The following is a 7680-nucleotide window of genomic DNA, read 5'->3' as shown; positions in this document are numbered from 1 at the left end:
GTAAAAGACTATAAATCTATCCTGTGGAGGCCTTAATGGTGTCCCTGAAAAGGTTCTGAAGCTGAATAAATATCTTGTTAAAATTGGTATTTTTTTTACTTAAAATATCTATACCTAATCAGTACAAACACTTGATATTTCAGTCAGTTTAAAGTACCTTCAAATGCTTCTTAACGCTGAGTAGCAAACTGCAGTTCCTTAGAGATTAGAGTTATTGTCAAGTTGCCATGACAGGCAGGCAATCGTTTAATTTCCTTTATCTTTTAGCAAAATGTATCATGGACCACTTGACAGATTTTAACAAAAAAAATTTCAACCCAATTCGAAATGGTTGCCAAAGCTAAACTACCTCATTAAACACAGATATCTACAACTAAGTAATTATTGACATTCAGCAAGGATTTGGAGTGGTAGCTGAGGGTAATCCCCAACACAGATTGAGACACATCTTTGTTTAAAACTGGTTTATAAAGTGGTAACTGAATGAACTTCACAAAATGATACTTTTGTTCATTTTATGTAATTATTTTTTTGAGATGATATTACTGTCTTCGCATAAATGCTGTTCCTTTTCAGTCATTTCACTCAGTACAACACACAGTTGTATATGGGGCACGCCTGGCTGAAGCCACCTCTAATCACGTCTTTAGACCGGTGACGTGGTGACATTGAACGTCGGGTGACAGGCTCCGCCTTCACCGTATAAGTTTGGAGTCACCAGCGTCATTGCTCAGTTCTATCACCCTTCACCTCGCAATAGTCACCTCTAAACCTGAGCTCACATAGCTGCTGCTAGTTAGCTCAGCTTCTATGGTTCTTAGGCTAGCTTTACTGGTGCTAACCCTGTTACCTGCTGGTTCGTGTGTCTGCCGCTCGATGCTACTTAAGTGACCTTTATTTTCTGCTGAAAATCTGTTTTGTGGTTCACGATGAGCACAAAACCAACTTCGAAGAAGCCGAAGTCTTCTGTTCGCCCCTGTCCTCAGGGGTGCGGCTTTAAGCTTCATGAGAAGCACCAGCATGAGGCCTGCCCTGCCTGCCTGGCAATCATTCACGCTCGACGGGCGCTTGTGGAGCCCGAGTCCTGCCGGGCCTGTGCCGGACTTTCGCATCCGACACTGGAGAGGAGAGTGAAATTCCTGGAGAAAATGCTCGGGGAAACAGCTGTTTTCCGACAAGACCCGCTGCTCTCCGAATCCAGCCAGACGGCTCAGTCCGACAAAGACGAGGATTCGGCGGTCAAAGCTCCCGCTGCTAGCTGGGTGGACCAGATGGAGCACGAGGCGGCCTCACCCGACATCAAGGGGGGCGAGACCCAGTTTCTACTGGATCTAAACCAAGAGGAGGACGATGTTCTGCAGATGGAGCAGGAGGTTCTCAGTCTGTCCGAAGATGACGAGGAGCCGTGCCCAGCTCACTCCACCCCTGCTGCTGAGAGGGTGGACCAGGATTCGTCTGTCTTGTCCCTGTGCCGCCGAGCTGCTGCTAAACTGGAGGTACAGTGGCCCGACCCCCCACCTGCTCAAAAGCCRTCGAGGTTCGCAGGGTTTTATCTCCCGTCTGAACTGGCTGATGTGAAGCACTGTCTGTCTATGTTTCCGGACTTTGTGTCAGAGCTGACGTCTTCCTGGAGCAAACCACTGTCCATCCGCGCCTTCGTGCCCGGACAGGGTCAGTACTTGGACGTGGAAGGGGCAGACCAAGCAGGCCTGGTGGGCATCCCTCCAATGGAGCCTTCTTTAGCCGCTTATTTGGCTCCGTCTCACAACCAGGGTGTGAGCGGGCCCACCCTGCACCTTTCCAAGCCCTGCAGATTCTCTTCGGCACAGCTGGAGAAAATCTACAAAGCCCAAGGTAACACCGCCCGTGCGCTGAGCTCCGTCACCATGCTTCAGACCTACCAGGCCATGGCCTTGGCTGAACTGGCAGCTCAGATGATGCAAGAAAACCCCCTTTTACCCCTGCTGAACGAGATCAGACTGGCGTCAGACCACATCCTGCGTGTGTCCCGCTGTGCAGCGCTGGCTCTGGGGAAAGGAATGGCTTCTACTGTGGTGGTGCAGAGGCACCTGTGGCTAACGCTCTCAGACGTTTCCGACAAGGACAGAGCAGCCTACTTGGATGAACCGATAACGCCTACAGGACTGTTTGGTCAAGCGCTTGACGTCATCCAAACCAAATTTGAACAGGGGAAGAAGCAGGCTGAGGCACTTCGCTGCATCATCCCCAGACGTGACGCGAGGCCCAAGGCCCCGAGCACATCCAGGTCTGCGTCTCATCCTCCTCCATTCAAGAAGGCGGCGACGCCCGAAACTTCAGAGGCCCAGCCCGCCGAACCTTCCAGCAAGCCGCAGCCTCCCCGTCAATCGGCATGGAGCAAAGGCCCCCCTCCAAGTCAGCAGGACAGTTCAGCAGCTTGGAAGAAGGTCAAAGTCCACCTAAAGGCAGGACTGTCTTCACAGGGTCTTCAAAAACAGAGAGACAATGTTCAGCTGCAGTTGAAAAGACATTTAAATGTTTGTGTTTCAGAAAACGGCCCCAAGAGGCGTCGGATTTCAAATGTTCAGTCTCCTCTGTTAATGTCCCGAAAAATAAACAAAAAACATGTAGCCCCCTCCCTGGGTGCAAATTGTGTTTTAAAATGCAAAACTTTAATAAAAAGTTCTGCAAATGTTTTCAATGTGTCATTAAAGAATTATCTTTGTGCACAAACAAACACAATAAGCTGCAGGCGACAGTCAATAATGTTGTCCCCTCCCCATCCAGTGGAGGGCAGCAGCGACACGTCTCCGACAGTAAGGCAAGCCAGTCGCTTAGCAACGCGACTCCCTCTCTGGTGTGCATGCACACCCTCTCCATGGGTACAAAGAACTGTTGCTATGGGTTACAGGCTGCAGTTCCGCATCAGGCCACCTCGCTTTCAGTCCATTGTAAACACAGTGGTGACAGACGAGGCAGCCGCCATTTTAAGAGAGGAAATTTGCACGTTGCTAACAGAGAGCTATTCGAGTGGTTCCAGCTGCAGAAACACAAAAAGGTCTGTACAGACGTTATTTTCTTGTTCCGAAGAAAGGGGGCGGCCTGCGGCCTATGAGAGTGTTAAACCGGTACCTTCAAACATACAGGTTCAAAATGTTAACGCTCAAACAGCTAATTCACGCGATCAGCCCGGGCGATTGGTTTGCGACCATCGATTTAACAGACACCTATTTTCACATAGCGATTAAGACTCGTTTAAAAACTTATTTTTTGTCACTGGCCTTCAACCCATCTAAGATTTGATTTTACTCAACTTTTACTGTATTGGTGCTGATTTTACTTATTTAACTGTGTGATTTTATTGTGTTTTTGTATTCAGCTTTTATTTTTATGTGTTCAGCACTTTGTTTCAGCAGTGGCTGATATTATAGCGCTTTATAAATAAAGTTTGATTGATTGATTGATTGAGCGATTCACCCGGAGCACAGAAAATATCTCAGGTTCGCCTTTGAGGGTGTAGCCTACGAGTATCTGGTGCTACCGTTCCGTCTATCGCTAGCTCCTCGCACCTTTTCAAAATGCATAGAAGCTGCGTTGACTCCCCTCAGGGAAAGGGGGGCCCGTCTGTTAGCATATTTAGACGACTGGGCTCTGATCATAAGCTCCAAGGAGCAAACATTAGATCAGCTGTCTCAGGTTCTGTCACACATTCAGGCTTTAGGGTTTTTAGTAAACACCCAGAAAAGTCTATTAACACCAAGTCAGCAGTTTTCATTCCTCGGACTAGAAATCTGCTCCTTGTCAAGCAGGGCTCGCCTCTCAGAAAACAGAGCGGCCGCGTTTCACCGCTGCTTAGCTCAGTTTCAACTGGGACGCAAACTGAGCTCCAAAAACATACTACAGTTACTGGGAATGATGGCTTCCATGATTTCAGAAGTACCACTCGAGCTGTTAAAAATGCGCCGTTTTCTCAATGCACTGAGACGTGCATTGGTCTCAGTCCCACAGGCTGTGTCCGTCTCGACACAGACACAAAAAGCTAACAATAACTGCTTCCTGCATGACGGCTCTCAGCCCCTGGAGGGAACCCGGCCTCCTGTATCAGGGTTCTCCAAYARGGAGGGTGTCGTTTCGCAAAGTGGTGTCCACAGACGCCTCCCTGAATGGTTGGGGAGCCCTGTGCGACGGCGTGGCGGTGAGGGGAACCTGGACTCCACAACAGTCCAGGCTCCACATAAACTGCCTAGAATTGTTAGCAGTCCTGTTAGCACTGAAACATTTTTGTCCAGTTCTGGAGAACCATCATCTTCTAATCAGAACGGGCAACACAGCAGTGGTCTCTTATATAAACAGACAAGGGGGGACTCGGTCCCTTCCCCTGCTGAACCTGTCTCACACTCTTTTACAGTGGAGCAGTGTTCATTTTCTGTCTATCAGAGCCATTCATRTTCCGGGGAGACTGAACCTAGGTCCAGACCTCCTCTCCAGGGGCGGACCTCTAGCAAAGGAGTGGAGGCTGCATCCCACTGTGGTGGCCCAGATTTGGGTTTTGTTTGGCAAAGCGACAGTAGATCTGTTTGCCTCCAGAGCAAACACACACTGTCCTCTGTTCTTTTCCATGACAGAGCAGAGCGCTCCTCTGGGAGTGGACGCCCTAACTCATCCTTGGCCCGATGTACTTCTGTATGCGTTTCCCCCAGTGGAAATGATACCACCTTTACTAGAGAGGGTGCGCGGACAGAGCCTGTCTTTGATCCTAGTGGCACCCCGCTGGCCAGCAAAGTCTTGGTACGCCGAGATAATCAGCTTGCTTGCAGCTCAACCCTGGCAACTTCCGGTTCGACGAGATCTCCTCTCTCAGGCAGAGGGGGAGATTTTTCACCCACACCTAGAACTCTGGAAGCTGCATGCTTACCTGCTGAAAGGTCCAGCTTATTAGCCAAAGGCCTTTCTCCAGCAGTAATAGCAACTATCCAAAATGCAAGAGCTTCATCCACTAGAGGATTATATTTCTATAAGTGGCAARCTTTTGAGCGATGGTGTAAGAACGGGCACCTGGACCCTTTTCAGTGCGCAATAGGAGATGTTTTAACATTTCTTGAGGAGCTACTGGATAAAGGGCTCTCCTCCACAATTAAAGTCTACTTAGCAGCCATTTCTGCCTGCCATGTAGGTTTTGATGGAGTCACACCTGGTGCTCATCCTTTAGCCGTGCGTTTTCTGAAAGGGGTTCGTAAGCTACGGCCTGCTATTAAACCCAGTATTCCCTCTTGGGACCTCACTGGGGTTCTTGAGGCTCTCTGCGACCCTCCATTTGAGCCTCTAGAGTCTGTAGAGTTGAAGTTTCTTTCATATAAAGTTGATTTGCTTATGGCTTTAGCTACAGCTAAACGGGTTGGGGACCTCCACGCTCTGTCAGTGAACCCCTCCTGTATCCAGTTTTCTACTAATGACTCTAAAGTGGTTTTGCACCCTAACCCTATCTTCCTAAGGAGATACCTTCTAGTTACAGCTCTATGTCTATAGAGCTTTCCAGCTTTCACCCCCCCTCCTTTTGCATCTGAGGAGCAAAAGAGGCTGCATCTTCTGTGCCCCGTACGTGCTCTACACACTTACATCAGCCGCACACAGGATGTAAGGTCATGTGATCAGCTGTTTGTGGCTGTTGCTAACCCACACAGAGGTAAAGCTCTTTCTAGACAAAGACTCTCTCACTGGATTGTAGAGGCCATCTTGCTAGCATATAGCAGCAAAAACCTTCCAATCCCTCTTGGAGTTAAAGCTCACTCCACCAGGGGTGTAGCGACATCTTGGGCCCTTTTTAAAGGGGTACCTGTGAGTGACATTTGTGCCGCGGCCAGCTGGGCCTCACCAAACATATTTGCACGATTTTACAGCCTTGATGTAACAGCACCTTCAGTGGCTTATACTGTACTTTCTGCCGGGTCCAAAGCTCTGCATTAGTACAGTACTTACTCAGGCACACTACTTAACTCAGGTCTGATAATGCTCTGCGGGGCGCTTTGATAAGTCCCATTTACAACTGTGTGTTGTACTGAGTGAAATGACTGAAAAGGAACGTAAGGTTATGAATATAACCACGGTTCCTTGAAGGAATGGAATGAAGTACAACACCTTGTTGGCCCCGCATCACAAAGGCTTGGTGAAGGGCGGTATCTAACTGAGTAATGACGCTGGTGACTGAACTTAAAGGGTGAAGGCGGAGCCTGTCACCCGACGTTCAACGTCACCACGTCACCGGTCTAAAGACATGATTAGAGGTGGCTTCAGCCAGGCGTGCGAGGGCGCGCGTGTCCTATATGCAACTGTGTGTTGTACTTCGTTACATTCCTTCAAGGAACCGTGGTTATATTCATAACCTTACGATTTCTTGAGACCGGAAAGGAGATGAACTCTTTTTTTAACCATAAATTTTCTAGACTTCAGGAGTTTGGAACTAATTAGAAGACCACTGCTATTTTTTCTGAAATTAGCATCTCTTCATATAGGTCAGCCATTCCATTCCAGTGGCTATTGAATTCCAACACAATCACACCTCATTTTTTTCCTAATGAGGCACTGATTAGGCGATGTCCTCAGCCAAATCTTGTTTAATGAGGAGAAGTATGCAAACCCTGCTGTGGTCATCATTAACCTCTTGTAATAGGACCAGCTGGATGGTAAAAACAGTTCTAGTAATAACTTCAAAGTAACTGGGATAAATAAAATAACTTGGCCATGCTGAAAGAGCTGAAAATAAAAGTTTGGAGTTAAGTTAAAGAAGGGTTCAGTTTTGGCTTCTTTGGCAGAGGAATACAGGGAGTATCAGGCTTTCAGTGTGGTTCAGGTGTGGATGAAGGACCATTAGATCAAGACCTTGCTATGGCCAACCCAATCTCCAGAACTGAACTCTTTTGAAAACCTCTGGAATGTGATGAAGAAGAAAAGGGTTGGTCAAAAGTCTTCAAACATAACTGAACTGGATCATTTTTTGCATCAGGAGTGGCAAAAATCATCCAACAGTAATGTGAAAGGTTTTTGAAGAGCATAGGAAGATACAAGGAAGCTAGGATTAAAAATCGGGGTTACTGGGAAAATAATTTCTGATCTCTTTCCAAGTTAAAACATTAGCAGGATGATGTCTAAAAATAAAATAATTTGTCTAAAATGTGGCAGATTTGAGGACAACAGTGATCTCCACTCAGGACATCACATATAATTTACAGTATATACATTATCTGGCACTTTTTCAAGTGATGGGACAATTGGTGTGGATTATAAGATTCAGTGTTTTCTACGAGGGAATCTAGCAGCAACCGCTACAGTAAAAACCATACAAGGTTACTGTACCTGTTTAGGGACAGAAAGTGCAAGGATAGATAGGATCTGGGTGATCCTGTGTTGGTCTTTTACCTCCAATAAAATGTTTGGATTAGACTTTAGGTCAGTGGTTGCCCTTTTCAGCTCATCCCATCGCTCGAATACAGCTGTTAAACTCAGTGTTGTATAAAGTACCACAAAGTGATACTTGAGTAAAAGTACAAGTATCTTACCAAAAAATTACTTTGGTAAAAGTTAAAGTCTCCTTTAGGAATATTACTTGAGTAAAAGTCTTAAAGTATCTGATATTTTTTGTACTTAAAGGCACAGTGTGTAGGATTTGTTGTTTTCAGCAACATCTAGTGGTTGAATCATCCTCCC

General features: G+C 46.9%; 1 pseudogene; it reads left to right on the top strand.

Annotated features, from left to right (window-relative positions):
* Positions 1–1051: 1051 nt before the first annotated feature.
* Positions 1052–5008, top strand: LOC106530787 (uncharacterized; annotated as a pseudogene).
* Positions 5009–7680: the final 2672 nt, after the last annotated feature.

The sequence above is a fragment of the Austrofundulus limnaeus genome, unplaced genomic scaffold, assembly GCF_001266775.1.
Source record: "Austrofundulus limnaeus strain Quisiro unplaced genomic scaffold, Austrofundulus_limnaeus-1.0 Scaffold558, whole genome shotgun sequence".
In the NCBI taxonomy this organism is placed as follows: domain Eukaryota; kingdom Metazoa; phylum Chordata; class Actinopteri; order Cyprinodontiformes; family Rivulidae; genus Austrofundulus; species Austrofundulus limnaeus.
The sequence above is the reverse complement of the archived record's forward strand: the minus strand, read 5'-3'. Positions and strand labels throughout refer to the sequence as shown.